This window comes from Trachurus trachurus, assembly GCF_905171665.1.
Source record: "Trachurus trachurus genome assembly, chromosome: 14".
NCBI classification, from domain to species: Eukaryota; Metazoa; Chordata; class Actinopteri; order Carangiformes; family Carangidae; genus Trachurus; species Trachurus trachurus.
In genome coordinates, this window is record NC_139903.1 from 9,972,722 (window position 1) to 9,988,624 (window position 15,903).

A 15,903-nucleotide genomic window follows, 5' to 3' on the forward strand; every position below is an offset into this window, starting at 1 on the left:
CTGGACTTTGGGGAGGGAGGGAGAGGGAGGACAGGGGAACGGAGGTTGACATTAACCGGGGTGGGAGGGGAGGGGGCAGATTTGAAAACAGCACAGAGACCGAAAGAGAGATGGAGGAGAGGAGAGGAGAGGAGAGGAGAGGAGAGGAGAGGAGAGGAGAGGAGAGGAGAGGAGAGGAGAGGAGAGGAGAGGGAGAAGCCTGTCGTGGAGAAGAAGAGACTGGAGTTTCATGCTGGCAAGAGAAGAGCATCAGCAAGAAGGCGACATGCTTGCGTGTGTGAGTGTGTGTCTGTGAGTGTGTATTAGACTAATGCAGAGAACCATCGTACCTGTGTGTGTCCACAACAGCATTATCTTGAGGTACTGCCCAGACTTCTGGCACCCACACTACTGGCAGTGACTTGCAGCCAGCTCTGCAGGAGCGCCGCCTCATCAGCACAATTGCATCTCTGCTCCTTCACCGCTCTTTGTCTTCGCTCTCACCACATACAAACAAACTCCTGCTGGTCAAATTCTACTCTCCTTTTGCCTGTCTTGCTCTCTCTCTCTCTTTTTCTCTCTCTCTGTCCGTCTCTGTCTCTCTTTCTTGCTCTCTGTCGAGGAGGCAGCTGTGGGCCCCTGGGGTGAAGTTATCGGGCTCTTGAGTCGGGGGGGTGTGTGTGTGTGGAGGTGTCACTCCACCTAAAGGTGTGAATAGCTTTACGCTGCTTGGCCGCTTGCTTCAGCTCTTGATTCGACGAGCTGAGGTCAGCTCACAGACTTGGCTAAAACAAAAACAAAAACAAAGAAAAGAAAAGAAATAAAAATGTCAAACAGCAACCAAACCAGCATAATAAGTAATATAGTTGTCAGCCAGTCCACCCAGCTGGTCCTGTTTAGCCTCACTTTAATTTCAGTCTGCTGCACTGCCATTGGAGTTTTAGCTGTCAAATATCTAAATTAAAGGTAGATCCAAACAACAAGTTGACGCTCCATGCAGTGGCTTTCAATCTGCCTTTAATTTAATTTATCCTGTTATTTCTAACCCCACTCCAGTGCTAAGATATGTGTGCTTTTACGTAGCCTTACTTGAATTAATTCGTCTAATTTGACTTGATAAGACATTTCAGTCACTGAATCGCACAGAAGATGTAGTTAAAGTAAGTTAAGGATTGGCAAGTAAACCGCTTGATTGTCATGCTTGGTCATTCTTTATATATTAGATTACATTTAACATCCATGCCTTATACAGCCCACTGCACCTCCACATGGAATATGTGGTTCAAATGAATGTGTTTCTGCTCGCCTTTAATGACCTTCTCGCCCACCACCACCACTCTCTCCTATGTGCCCTAACAGTGATGAGGACTCTGATCACTCGCGGTCTTACAGACTCTGAATGTCCACCTGGTTCTGAGGCATGTTGAATAGGAAACCCCCTTTTTTTGTTGTTGTTGTTGTTGTTGTTGTTGTTGTGCTTCGCGCCCTGCTCCCTCAGCTCCAACTGCTCTTTCAGTGCTTTAGCGACTCATTTGGGTATTGTTTTATAATGACTAAATAATAATGTATTTGACTGAATGAACCCGCAGGGTGGGGGGGTGGGGGTAGTGGATCGTGTCTCTAAGTCTTAATCATGGGTTTTGTGTCGGGGGCCCTGGTGCTCTGGGGACTGGGTCAGGGGTGTTTTTGGTCTCTTGTTGCTTCCACACAGGAGAGAAGAGAGTGTGCACATTAAAAAAAAACCGGTGCTTTATCAGAAACAAGAATAACATCTCCACATTGTGTCAACTGCATCTAATCAATTTAATCAAGCAAATTTAATTGTATGTTATATTCAAGTTAGAGCTGCAAACATTAGACAGTTGGTGTAAAGTGACAATTACTGTAATTAACTTCTCACATCATTATAAATTGAATATTTTTAGTATTTGGTACAAGACATTTAGAGATGGATAATGTAATGTTTCACTGTTTTCAGATGTATTATAAACAAACTGATCAACTGAGAAAATATGAAAGTGTTGTTTTGATCCATGCAGATTGTTTTTAAATCTTAAACTGACACAATGTGCAGATCTTTATTCTCTCTCCTCCCTTTTCTTGCTTCCTGACGTTATCTCAACAAGCAGGACAGGTTTCTGCAGTGCGACAAAGAGCATGGTTTAGAATCTAAAGGTAGATCCATCCTTAAAATCTCCAGCATCCACTCTGCCGTTGCTTACCGTACTCTCTGTTGTTGTATTCATCTATTTTGTTGCTTGGTGATGTTTTTCTTTTACCCAAGAGGAAAACCAGCCAAACTTAGACAACATGACATCATTGAGTCCAGATTATTTCCACTTCCACATGCTCTCTGGGGTCATGGCTGGTAAAGTACTGGAGGAAATCCCTCCAATAGAAATTGATGATAATTAAAGGGAAGTACACTAAAAAGACAATAACATATCACCAGAAACAACATGCTTTGAACATCACACAGTGATTTAAGGGTGGACCGTTCCTTTAATTTTATCCCAACAGCTTGATTTTGATTGTACTTGACATAAAAAGCCATTCACGTCCAGTGATATTAAGGTTTTTTTTATTCACCTCCATGACAAAAACAATGTGGCACCTCTGTCCAGACCAGCAGACCACCTGTCCCCGACCCAGGGCTCCATGGCTCTGTAACATGCTGGCACTCTGGCCACCGGGCACTATAGGTCTGTATAGCCTTGTTATTTACTACTGACTCCTCAACTCTGTACAGAAGAGGAGAATACGATCGCATGGAACCTTGTTACTGTAATAATAACCTATACAGTATATAATATTTAATTTTTGATAACTTACATCAGTTAAATCTACTTACCAACAACAGACAGACTTGCGAAAAAAAAATGTTTTTTTTATGTTTCTTTTGAGCACATTTTGTTTTTCCTTTTGTAGAATAGAAAGGTTGTTTCTTCATTGTTCCCGTTTGGTTTTTACAGTTACTGGGGTGTCTTTTACTGTAGGGAAAAGAATATGACGTTATCACTTTAAAGATAGACAAGAGTCATGCTTACGCTAATTAATGATGATGACGCTGATCATGTCAGTGATAGTCGGTGTGAGAATGTTCAAGAATTTGTGAATGAACTGTGTCTGGTTTACACTGAGCGATAAGCAGTGATGAATCCTGGCTTATGAAGTTTTCTGACTGTATATTGAAGGGCTTGGTGAGGATCCAGGCTCTAGAGACGCGTGACAATCCAGCGTGGTTCTCGGTGTCATCTGCCATCTTTAAAAACAAACCTCCCCTTCCAAATGGTGAAGGAGTGATCAGTTTCATATCAATAATGTTTGACCAGTGGTTCCTTTCTTCATTGTCTGTAAAGACAAGTGAACAGTCTCTAGAGCCTGAGTCCCACCTCTGAGAAATTAAAGGATTCTCTGTATTGCCTTGTTAATATTAATTGTGGACACATAATTTTATAAATGACAAAGACGTGGAAATAAAGATTATTTATCTTGTTATTTATTCAGTGGTCGTCTGATTTTTATGCAACAGTGTCTCTCTCCCTCTCTGTGTAAACAACTTTATGTGGAACTACTTTCAGGGAGAATTGTTGACAGTGAGGTTTTGTGGATTATCCAGAGTAACCTGCAAATTGTTTTCCTAATGTAATTTTGAGGAACCCAGACTGAATTCAGGGGATTCAGAGCGTGATAACTGAAAACTGGGCACACAAGATAAAATGATCTGCATAGCTCGACACCACGAGGCGCAGGTTTTTGTTAGAGGGAATGGGGTTATACATATTTTGATTGAATGTGGGAAACAAAACATCCGGTTTTGACAATAGGTGACCCAAAAACATCAATACATGCTCCAAAAGGTGCTGTGTTCTCAAAATGGCACACTGCCTTTCGGATGACAGTGCAGGACAGAAACAAAGGACTTCCACTGGTGTGAGATCAGAAAACAAACTGAGGCTTTATAAATAATATCAGATCTGTTTATAGTTAAGATTCAGTCAAAGGTAACCAATCATCCATAAAGAAAACTGATCACAGGATTAATGTATTACTTATCAGTAAGTGTTTAGACAAGTACGAACACACAAAAAACAGTTTTACTAACACAAACACACCAAACTCACATACAGTATAATTTTACAATGTTAATATTACATTATGGTTAAATAACTTCCATGCAACGTAACAATAATAAGACACTACAAAAAGAGAACATAAAAATACACAAAGTATCACAAATAGTAAATAATGTAGGTAGGATAATCAACAACAAAAAAAATCCCCCTGCAATTGGTTTGCAAATCAGAGGACACAGAAGCTAAATGTGTTAAATACTCAGAATATCGCTTTAGACAACCAAACTGACCTGAAAGTGTGACTTTACAAAACTGTTACTTTTCTATACTTTTAACTCATGTTCAGCACAGAAAAACATTGTTTTTAGTGTTAAGTATATAGCCATTCCTCTTTTGTGATCCACTCTGAACACAAGTGAACAGTTTTGCACTTAATGTAAAAAAAAAAAAAAAAAAAAAAAGTTAAATAAAAAGGTAGCAACCAAGCGGTCAGGATCAAATTGGCTAAAATCAGGCTAAAATAAAACTACCATGACCGTCTAAACAGTTTTACCATGTGTTTTACATTGTTTAGTGCAGTTTTCCATCATATGGAGTCTCACCCATGTATATATTTGACTATTTTAAATGTTTTTAAGGCTGACATTCCTCTCTCTAAACAAAAAAACTGAAGTAATTCGAATTTGCATGCATGCCTTAAAGCTGTGATCACTGCATCACTTAATTTGCAGTTAAAGAACAACGTTGGCAGAAGTGTATGAAATCTCTTTAACACCGTGTCTGTGTGCACTGAACCTTTGAGACCAGCAGGTGGAGCCATGCACCATCTTTCCTCCATGTACAGTATAGCTAGAAAGTGTCCAGCTGTGACAAGGTAGGAAATGTGCATCCATCCTTTACAAGAAGTGTGAACTGTTTGTATTAGCTCACACAATGTCAACACAAACAGATCAGCTCAAGGGGAAATGAAATGTGTCCATCACACAGGAACAAATAGGCTATATGGAGTTTTTTCTATGATTTCTCCAAGAACCAGAGAGACAGCACTTGGTCTGCATGGAGCTTTTTAATTGGCAGCCTCAACGTTGTTTACATGCACCTGCACCTGCCTGTCTTCATACAAATTACCAACACAGCATAACCCCTTGTTCTTGCTTATGCTATGTTCATGCTTCCTCAAATGTGAGAATGACACACGCCCTCTCCGGGGGAAGTTCCTGGAGTGAAGGTGGGATGCAAAGGGCTGCAGGGAGAATAGAAAAGCATCTCATTAGTACTAGGCCATTATTTCCACCCTGAGCCTCAGGAGGATGCAGGAGACTCAGCAGGGCTGGTGTCCCAGTGAAACACACAAGCCAGGGAGCTGCTGGGGGAAAAAAATAAAAACTTAATGCAATAGTGAAACCAATGGAAAGGTCACACACAGGGACAAGAGTGTTGGAGGAGAGGAGGTGCTTTCTTTTTCTGTCTAAATCTTAATTGAAGTGGATTCTGTGTCTTTTTCTGCTGCTAATTCTACACCAGCATGAACACCGCCTGTAACAATAGGGTGCAAGATTTCCTCTGATTAAACTGGAGGCTCTGCTAAAGTCACAGGAACATATGAGTGGCACTCCAAAAGCACAAAGCGTGAAAAGCGCCTGTGATGAGTATTATTTGCCAACAAGTATTTTTTAACTATAATTCTTCAGAGATGAAAGTCATGTAAAAAGAAAAAAACAACACTCTGGATTTTGTGCAGATTAGGACCCTCTGAGCTGTTGCAACATTTAAAATTACAAATAAAATCAATGCAAAAATGAAGAGGAGATTAAACGAGGGTTTTAATGACCGTTCTCCTTTTTTTTCTATCTTTAGCTGTGCCATGTTTTCCCAAAACTAACCACGACCACTGTTAATTATAAACTGCTTATTTTAGCAAAAGAAAACATGGAAGAACTTTGTGTTCCCACTTGGTTTCATTAAAGCAGCACTACTGTTGAACCAGGATGAAGCTCTGACACGAACTGGGGTCACAGATCTCTGAGAATGATCAGGTCATGATCTGGGTCATGCAGACATCATACTGGCCTGCTGCGTCCACTCTTACTATGCACATACAAGGCTTTGGCTGTGGCTGATTTGCATGATGACTCATATGAGAACAAGCAGAGGCTGCTCGCTGTGCAGAGCAGAGGGCCGTCTGAGGTCACATGTCTAGATGAGCACCTCAAGACAGAAAAGGCTGGAAAACATTTAAAATCTGTGGGTTGTTTCGGGGGGATTGTGCTGAGAGGGAGGACATTCTGCCCCTTATCCCATGGTGTCAGCCTGTGTTGTGCTCTGTGGCTGAAGCTGTTGCCAAGAAACTAAATGAACTTGCTATGAACTTCCCCCACGGCTGCTGGAGGGAGGAGAGACAACTCTCAAAGGCTACAGCACCCATAAAAACCACGACACGCTTGGTCCAGCAGTTTCTGCACTTTTACTGCTGATTAATAGTCTCATACACTGGGAAGTGTTTACAGTGCTGTGGCTCAAGGACATCAGTAAAATTTACTGTACACATGTACTTTTACTCAAACACAGGTATTTTTTTTACTGAGTGCTGTTTTTTCATGCTACTTCATACATCAGCATTTTAAAGGGAAGTAACATTGAACCACATTTATATATGACAGCTATAAAAAAAAACACACACACTCAATGATAAATAAAGGGATCGTAAAATGGTAAAATGTCAGTGACCTTAGCTGGTAAGTTCACCATATAGGTCTAAATGGTTTTAGAGTTTGCTGTTAATTCAGTTATGTAATGACTTCAGACACCAAACTGGTGAACTCAAATGCACAACTCAGATATAAGAAAAAGGTATTTATTTAGGAAGGAAAAAGTCAATCAAACAAAAGGCGTTCTCTGTGAGGATAATCAAAATACAAAACAAAATTTCCCTCACGAGAAGAGCAAAACAAAACACTCAATGATTCATTAATACTGTATGAATGAAACAGTAACAGTTACATTACCCTTTAGTGTGCCAACTAAATAAATTAAGGATAAGTAAAATAGATAAATAAAATAACAACATAAAGTGGATGCAACATGATAAAATGTCATTAAACTATAGCTTCTCAATTGGCCGTTAACTATAAGTCAGTATTTTCTTAGTATTCAGGGTCTTCCTGCAAGAACCATATCATTTTTTTCCAGACACTTATGTGTGTGAGTTGCACATCCAGCAGCTTTATCCTGAGGCAATGTCAAAGCTTGCTGAAAACTGGACTGCTAGTAGTGACAGACTTGAAATAGTAATATGTTTAGATACTTTTGAGGTACTGTATTTCAGACTTTTCCAACAAAGAATCAGTTGGTAGATATAACTTTATTGTCAGCCTGGACAGGTCTACTCAGCATTACTAGCAGTATTTTATCAACACCAGGGCAGAGAGGTCAGAAATACAGCTTCAGAAATACCAGTATAAAATACTATTTAAATATTAATGCAGGACAGTGTATAATGCAGGAATTGTTTGCTGAAGGTATTTTGCTGATGGCCCTGCCAACTCGTTTTCTTCCATCCATCTGCAGGGGAGAAGGAAAACTCCACTGAGGAGTCCCACAGGCTGTTTATCGACATTCAGTCTGGAGCAACTTTAGTTTGTCTACTTCAATGGATGTTTGTAGTATGTGATATACTTGATAAGTAGCCTACAGTATGAAGGTCATTTAGATAAATAATGTTTGAAAGGCAAAAATACCAAATTGTGAAAGTCTACAAATGATACATTTCAGCGGTACATACAAAACCAAATCTGAGTAACAAAAATATTATGATCTGGTTCTGGTGTGTATGACTTAAATAACAAAATTAACCTGAAAAATCATATGAAAATTGCTCATACCTTTGCATTTGGTCATATTTTGAAATGTAAATATTTGTAATCAGTGGTCTATTTCCACAAAATAAGCTTGAAAACTTAAATGTCACATATAGCTACTGCAACATTTAGTGGCTATGTGTAATTAACAGGCAGGAATCAACACGGCAGAGTCTGTAGAAATGCAGAGACCAGTCAAACGTTCCAGTACATTTTGTGCCTTGGGGAAGAGATGATGATGTGCCAGCACTTCATCGTTATTTCAGGCTACGCTAATGGAAAAGACTCTTCACTGGGTTGTAGATGTTTGTTTCAAGGCTCTCTCCATCAATTACAGCAAGCAGTGCATCCCCACCTGGGAGTTTCTCTAGTATAAAGTGTATTGTTTGTTATGTTTGTATCATTTATATTCATGCATGATAACTGGCAGAAATGTTGTCGAATGTCATTAAAATGCACATTTAATAATGTACTGTATATGCTTGCAGCTGTTACCAAGAAATTGAGCATCATCTTGAGTTAAATGCTCTGTTTCACAGTAGTAGGGATACAGTTGGACCTTTTTTTAACAAAGGAGTTTTTTTAAGTGTAGCACACAAAATATGCCATCTTACAATGTTTGTCATTTATATGATTTTCCTTCAATGCTTCAACAGCTCATATCTGATCCCAACGATGTATGACACGGAGAAGGTCCTTCATTTTGCACTACAGTATATATCTAATATATATATGTATTTGAAATTCCTGAGCATACCTGTCTAAATCCAGTCTGTAGCCCCTCTGTCTCACAGTATTAGACAACATCTGGGCTCAGGCCTAAGATGTAGCTATGTAGCCTGTGACTAGGAGCTAGGTGCAGGCTCAGCAAATTATTCCCATAGGAAATAAAGGTTAACAGATTGATTTTAATAGCTGTGGATGATGAATTTGTTGCCTGCTGCATATTCAGAGGGCTAAAATGGTGCCTGAGTAATGAGATCACTGATTCACTAATCACTGAGACGCCCAGGTGAATTTTGTCAATTGGATAAAACAGTATAAAAGTGGCCTGTAGAGGCGCTGCCGACACATCCCTCCTCTCTAAAATTCACTTTGTGGTCAGTCCAGTCTGTAATGGGGGAGCAGAATCACTCCAGCTGTGTCATAGGTGTGATCCAAGTCAGTACAGGTGTAATGTTACACTTCATCACACAGGCTATGCTATAGACTATTTTATAATATAAAATAGTACAGTAGCTGACAGTGCAGGCATGGCAGGATATTGGTCATGGTGCAGGAACATGGCGGATCTTAGGACCCCGTGGATTGATTCTTTGTCGAATAATAAAAGTTGGGGTTATCTGTGAGCTGTCGACGTGCGACCAAAGCAGTCAGTCAAATGTGTGTTAGGAGTGTTTGTGGCCAGCCCCTCTGCTGCTCCGTGCACATTGCAGCGCTGCAACAATAGGCTGCTGTGTAGTGTAGGGGCTGTGCGAACACACTCAGCCGCTGGGTGTCTTCACTCTGCGTGGCTTCACTGTGAGTGTGGGCTGGTCTGCTGCCCGTGTTTTCCGGAAGAGAGGGTGTGAAACATGGGACACATCTCAGGTCAGCGGCTGATCCTGCCACACATCTAACCGGAGGCAGTCCCTGCTAGACGCGTCTCTCTCTTTCAGTGTGTGTGAATGATCAGCTGTGAGCAAAGTGAAGCGAACAGGCGCCGGCGCGTCCAAACGGGACATCCCTATCGACCCCCCCTCCTCCTTTTTTGTGACTGAAAGGTTTAAAGGGGCTCAAACACGCCCGAGCGCTCATTTGGGTAAGTGAAACTTTGAAGATTATCTCAATTCGAGTGCATGCCAAGTGGTGCTGTGTCAAGTGGACGTGAAAATGCTCCTGTGCAATGCAGATGGATCCCACTGCACGGGGTTTATTGACACTCAGTGAATTGCAGCGGCGGGTAGCCTACAATAGGATAGTGCATCCTCTGCAATTTGTTGCACTGGATTTTTTTTAACCACTTTACATACCGGTGTACACTTTGCACCGTGAGATTGGAAGCTGCACTGAAATGTACAGTAGCACGCATGCATGCACGACAGAAATGTGCCATCGATCTGTGTCATGCAACTGACATGAAATGATGATGCCTCCCAGTCTATGGGGCATTTACCTGTGGTGCTTGACACACACATGGGCTCTGGGGTCACCACTGACCTCTGAAAGAAATAAGGTGCCCCCAGTTGGAGTGTGCTCTTTAGGAATTTGTCCAGGTAAATCTTTTTTCAAATCGGTTCTAAATATTTGAATTTAAGAAATGCAAATTAAATGTTATAAGAAGATTTTCAATACAGTTCAACAAATGATTTTGATCTCATTCAGATCAGTCTAACTCTGTTTAAAATCCACCAAAAAAAGAGTGTTTTCCTCGGTGGCTTTCACTGATCCAGTGCAACTTGGTGTCTTTTTTAAAACAATGGCCTCATGTCAGCCTGAAGTGCTTCTTATTTTACCCCGTTCACAGGTTGTTTTTAATCCTCACTTGCGAGGCACAGGGCTCAATCTGTCCTTTGAAGTGACTTGAAGGATGACTTGAAATTGAATCGACTCCTCCAGTACCGCACCTTGAAAAACAATCAGCAAGTAGTGGAATGACATGCAACAAATTACTGCAGCATCTCCACCTCTTCCTCTCCCCCTCTTAACTCTGCCTAATGAATTTGTCTGCATAGTGTTTGTCAGCAAAGAGAAAACCAGTTCCAATTTTGGCTTGTTTATAGTGTAGTGATTTTAAAATATTCAGCTGAAACAGCCTGAGGCTTTACCCAGCACTGCATTTTCATTCCCTTTCCTCTTGTGAGGTCATACTGTATGCAACTTTATGAGCATTAAATACCAGAAATATGAAATCATAACAGTGCTGTATTAGGTTCAAGAGAAAGAGGTTTTTCTAATCTTAACCCACCCATGTGGCTGCCTCTGTGAGAACATGACTGAAAATATGACTTTGATATTTCTGACTTTATGGTTTATGTTTCCTGCTCAAGACGACTGTGTTGCTTTGTGTATATTAGCAACACTATCAGTATCACTTCTGTTTCTCTGAGACACTTTGCGCTGCTGAATGTGCTGACGGCTGTAATAACCCCCTTAACACTTCTTCTTGTGGGCTTTGGTAATCGCACCAGAGCTACGACCCAGCCACTGACAAAGAGGACATGTCAACAGCTCCCAGCTCCTCCAGCCCCTCTGGGAAATCATTTGAACAAGACTTGTCATGACAGAAATCAGTAGTGTGTAGTGTGCACATGCCCTTGTGCGAATTTATGTGTATATTGTTCTTCTAACTATATTAATGTCTTTAATAAATGTCCTCCTAAACAATTTCACATAGAGGCCTCTGGACATCATTCACCCATATTATGTCGAGCTTCACTCTGAAGATCAGAGACTGAAGAGGGAGCGTCTCTGCTCCGTGGTTGGTCTGTGCTGGTTGGTGAACACCGCTGTTCACTGCTGTCTCTCCTAATGCAACAATTTTCAGCTTTCATATCAATTGATAATACTCCTAAACCATAGATGACAACCAGAGGACTCTTATATTTGTCTGATTTAAAATCTTAATTTATCATAAAGTGATCATCATCACAGGGCTGCTCCTCTGAATGCATCTGTCTGTGTCTGTGTGTGTGTGTGTGTGTGTGTGTGTTGGTGTGTTTGTAGCTGGCCACAAAGACACATTTACAGACACTAAAATGGATGGAAGTAGAGGTCTTCTGTGTGACCTTGATCTAGAGGGATTAAGCTGTGGTTGTGTTTGAAGCTTTGTCTTGCATCCATTAAAACCACAGGTTATAATTTCCACAGATGCAGCACTAAAAGACAGCCTATAATTAAAGTAAAATGTCACTGAACACAGCAATGTTAATGAGTCATTTTGACAACACATTTGCAGGAGAGCAGTGTGGACACTTGGTTTCCCTCTGAGATATAAGATTTAAGACTTAACTAGTAATGTGTGTGACTCAATTGTTTTAAAGTCTGTGTAGTTCAGACACGCGGCCCTGTGGAATCTGCAGTGAAGTGCTGTTTATTTGATGTCTAACGGGCTTTCATGTTACAGCTGTGAGAAAAGAGTAGCAGCCGTAACACCGGTGTTTCTGTTTGTAATGTTAGCGCTTCATCTGCCACCTCCTCGCTGGAATCTGCCTCCAGTTCCTGGAAGCTCTCGAGGTGTGTTTGTCGACTTCCACTGTAATGGAATCAATCAAGTGTGTGTGTGTGTGTGTGCGTGTGCGTGTGCGTGTGTGTGCTTGCTCCATGTTGCAGGGGGGGCTGACGCTCACACAGCATTATCCAGCAATTTCTCCATCAAGTCAACATTCCTGTTGACGCACATCTCTGTGAATTGCTTGTCAAAAGTGCACAGAGCACCGCATCAGTGATCTGAAGCTGTTTTCAAATCGGGCCTCAGTCCTCAGTTTGAGGTTTATATTTAATCCTTGAACTCTCCACTTGCATAAAGAAAATTGTTGTATAATAAATCTTTTCTGGCTCTTCGTGGAGATTTCCATCACCTGTGGAGATAACCCTGATGATGTCACCGGAGTTATCTCAACGATGATAAATAACAGAAAGCCAGGCTACAAATTGGTATCAAGTCTGACGGAAGAAAAGTCTAACAAAATGTAGGCGTCTTTCAGTCTTCACCCAATCTAGAGCCTGGGGAAATTCCCATCAGTTTCCCTTTAGCCATTTAGCTCCAGGTTGAAATCTTTCAACAGCTATTGGATGGACTGACGTGTAGTTTTCCTTGTCTGTGTACAACATCTATTGCACGTCTGCCCGTCATGGTTGAGGGATCTGTTGCTCACCCTGAGGTTTCTCCAATTTTTTCCCTGTTAAAAGAGTTTTCTTGGGAGTTTTCCTCAGTCGATGTGAAGGTCTAAGGTTAGAGGATGCTGTAATGATTCTGTGTAAAGCCCTTTGAGACAAGCTGTTTGTAAAAAATGGGCTATACAAATAGCATTGCCTTTGCCTAGTTTATGTTTCCCTCAGGTTGAATTTCTTAAAGCTCTGCTGGTCCCATGACTTTAAATGACATCCTGGTGAACATTATACCTGCAAACTCTTAGCTAATGTTTGTTTTGAGCCAACTTGAATCACACAGAGAGGGGCTGTCTGGCTAGCATTAGCACAGTCTCATGGGTTCAGTCTGGGTGATGGTGGTGAGCAGACTGTCAGAGGTCACAGAAACAGGTCGTCCTGTCACCTCATTGCTCCTAATGTTAGCTGATGATGACGCGCAAGGAATGTACATTATTACGGAAAAATGCCCAGGGTGCTGAAATCACAGATGGTACTGAGCAACAGCTAATAATGTCAGGTCCCTGCTGTGTGAGGAGACTCTCGGGGAGTTGTGACAATCTCCTATTCCCCTCAGAGCGAGGGCAGGAAACGCAAAGAGTCGAGAGGGGATTGGCATGGCCGGGGTTGACTCCACACAGTTCTCATTGCTTCATACTGTATGCTTGTACTGTAAGTGTCGCAGGAAGTCGCAGTCGAAGCTCCTCCGCATTTTCCACATTGTTGCTGGAGTGGAGGAATGCTGATGCACAGAGATCGAGACTCTGTTTGCAGGATCAGACAAGTTGCAGTTGCATGCAACTCTCATCATTTAGGCTTGATAAGTCAGCACCATTAGAGTGGGGACGGGGGCGGGCTACAGCCCCCCTGAGGGCCGGAGTCAAACACAGTGAAAATCTGATAAAAGTGATTTTTAACATATTAAGCGTAGCGTTAGTTCTGGCAGGCCATGACGTCAAGCTCTTAATCAGCACAGCGTAACTGTCTTCACCTGTGCAGATCAGCTGATGGCTCAGCTGACTGCCCGTGGCTGCTTCCTATTGGGGAATTGCATTCGGAGCGTGCATTTAAACTGCTCTAGCCCGACGTCACCTCCCTTGCTGCTGCTGCTTCCTCTGCCGGCTTTTTTTTGCAACCCACCTCCACCCCAGCTCCTCCTGTCATTGTATATTGTTGGTTGCTCTGCTCTGTCTGGGTTTTCTTGGCTGCTGCGCTCCCTGCTTATGCCGTTCATGATGGCTCGTGAAGGGCAGGAAGGTGCTCTTCCTGCCTCAGGCTTTCCACGCAAGCGCGTGGAAGAGCAGGGGGTCCCAGAACAGTACCATACCGCCAAATAAAACTGTGCAAGTAAATAAATATAATTTTGACATAGTGGTCCTGACAGAACTTCATTTTTACGCTCTTGTGGATACATTATTTTGTTGTTATTCCAATACAAACAGTGAATTTGAAGGATTTAAAAAGGATTGGTTTTCTTCACATCACCTGAGTGTTTAGAGGAGCTGTTAAACATAATCGGCCATGAGAAATCAGTGACACAGACAATTGGACACATTATGCATACGTATGTTCAAAATAAAATAATTCACCTCAAGCTACCTACCTGTGCTGAGAGTGAGGCTGCATTTTTATCTGTGTGTTCTCATGCTTATTTATGCAGGATTCACACTGGCTTTTGCGGTGCTTGGCAGATTTTCTCCTGTACTAAATCCAGTATTTTCCTATTTTACTGTTGCAGCATCAGTGTGTCCTCTCATGCTCACAGAGCAGCACAAAACCAAACATCAACCTATTGAAGTAAAGACGACAAACACTGCACAGAGAAAGTACTGACAGGTGCTTAATAGTCTGAGGACGGGCAGGATCAGAAACATGATGCATCATTAGTGCTGAATTAAATACCTCAAAATAAGCGGTAATCAGCTCATGCATGTTAAGCCTGTATTTTACCTGTTTGTTTTTTTAGGTTTTGCAGATTTGACTAAGTCATCAGGAACTGAGCATGTTACAGGTTTAAATATCCACAATTAAACGGATCATGCTGTCATCCTGTAAGATTTCTGAGTTGTTTATACTGTATAAACAGTGATGCTTACTGTGAGCTGTGTCAGGGATCCAGGGCAGCACTCTGCTGAAAGCAACCCTCTCATTTAACTGTAGGTGAAAAGATGGATGTCACCAAAAGAGTGTTTAATGATGATAAGATAGGAATCATGCAGCTCCTGTTGGATAACAAGCTTGTTCTTTGTCCCCGGAGGATGAATCCTGGATGATCCTCTGACCTTTCCAGTAAATATAGACAGACACAAGTCAGAATATTAATTTAAACCTGTGTGAATCTCAACATCTTCTGGATGATGGTACAGATATTTTGTTTCCCAGTGGATAAAACATAAAATAGTGATTTTGATGAGTAGGCATTCTGCTGTGATTGAAAGTCATCTTTCACACTCTCATTACAGTATATTCCCTGTGTAACTCTTGTCACTAAAAGAGACATCATTGTTGAAGTGCGCTGAGTCGGTTACAAATGTTTTTGGATGTTTTGTTGGGAGTGGATACATGAATACATTTACAGGTCCTCATTAGTTTTTCCTGTGCCAGGCGCACAATCGCATCTGCATATTAGCCTTAATTATTCAAAGCACGAGCAGTAAGGACTCTGGGGGTTCTCAGATCTTCTAGTTAACCTCGTCCAAGTGCTAGCCTGCTCTCCACCCCACTTGCACTTCTCTCCCATCCTCATTAGTCTGTGTATGAGGCACCAGCATGGAGGAGACACCAACTGGTGTAGCCTCCACCAGTTAATGTCTGTTATTGGAACACATTGAGGAGGCGCATGAGGCGGTAAAAGTAAAACCAAATTAAATGAAGTGCTCATTAATCTGTTACTAATGTTTTTGTTTGTTTTTTTGGAGTTCTTAGACTTGCTTCAGAGCTTTGAGTTGGTTGCCCGACCTTTGGTATATGCCTGTGAACTGACACTGTAGCCGTCTTTGTGCAATTTTAGAAAAGACAAGTAATCTTAAATCTCTTTCAATCGTATTTCTAAATTATTTTTTAATATCTAAATCTCCTGGGAGCTCCAGATGTTATTTGATTGCGTGTCCCCAGAGTTCTGCTGTTATTTCCCTACGGCTGGT

At 41.6% G+C, this 15,903-nt stretch overlaps 1 protein-coding gene across 1 annotated transcript in view; it reads left to right on the forward strand.

Annotated features, from left to right (window-relative positions):
* Positions 1–9,435: 9,435 nt before the first annotated feature.
* camkk1a (calcium/calmodulin-dependent protein kinase kinase 1, alpha a) overlaps positions 9,436–15,903 on the forward strand; it is a 54,098-nt gene continuing 47,630 nt past the window's right edge. Inside the window, exon 1 of the mRNA XM_083986517.1 lies at positions 9,436–9,713. The gene's annotated coding sequence lies outside the window, so the exon portion shown is untranslated. The remainder of the gene's footprint in view (positions 9,714–15,903) is intronic.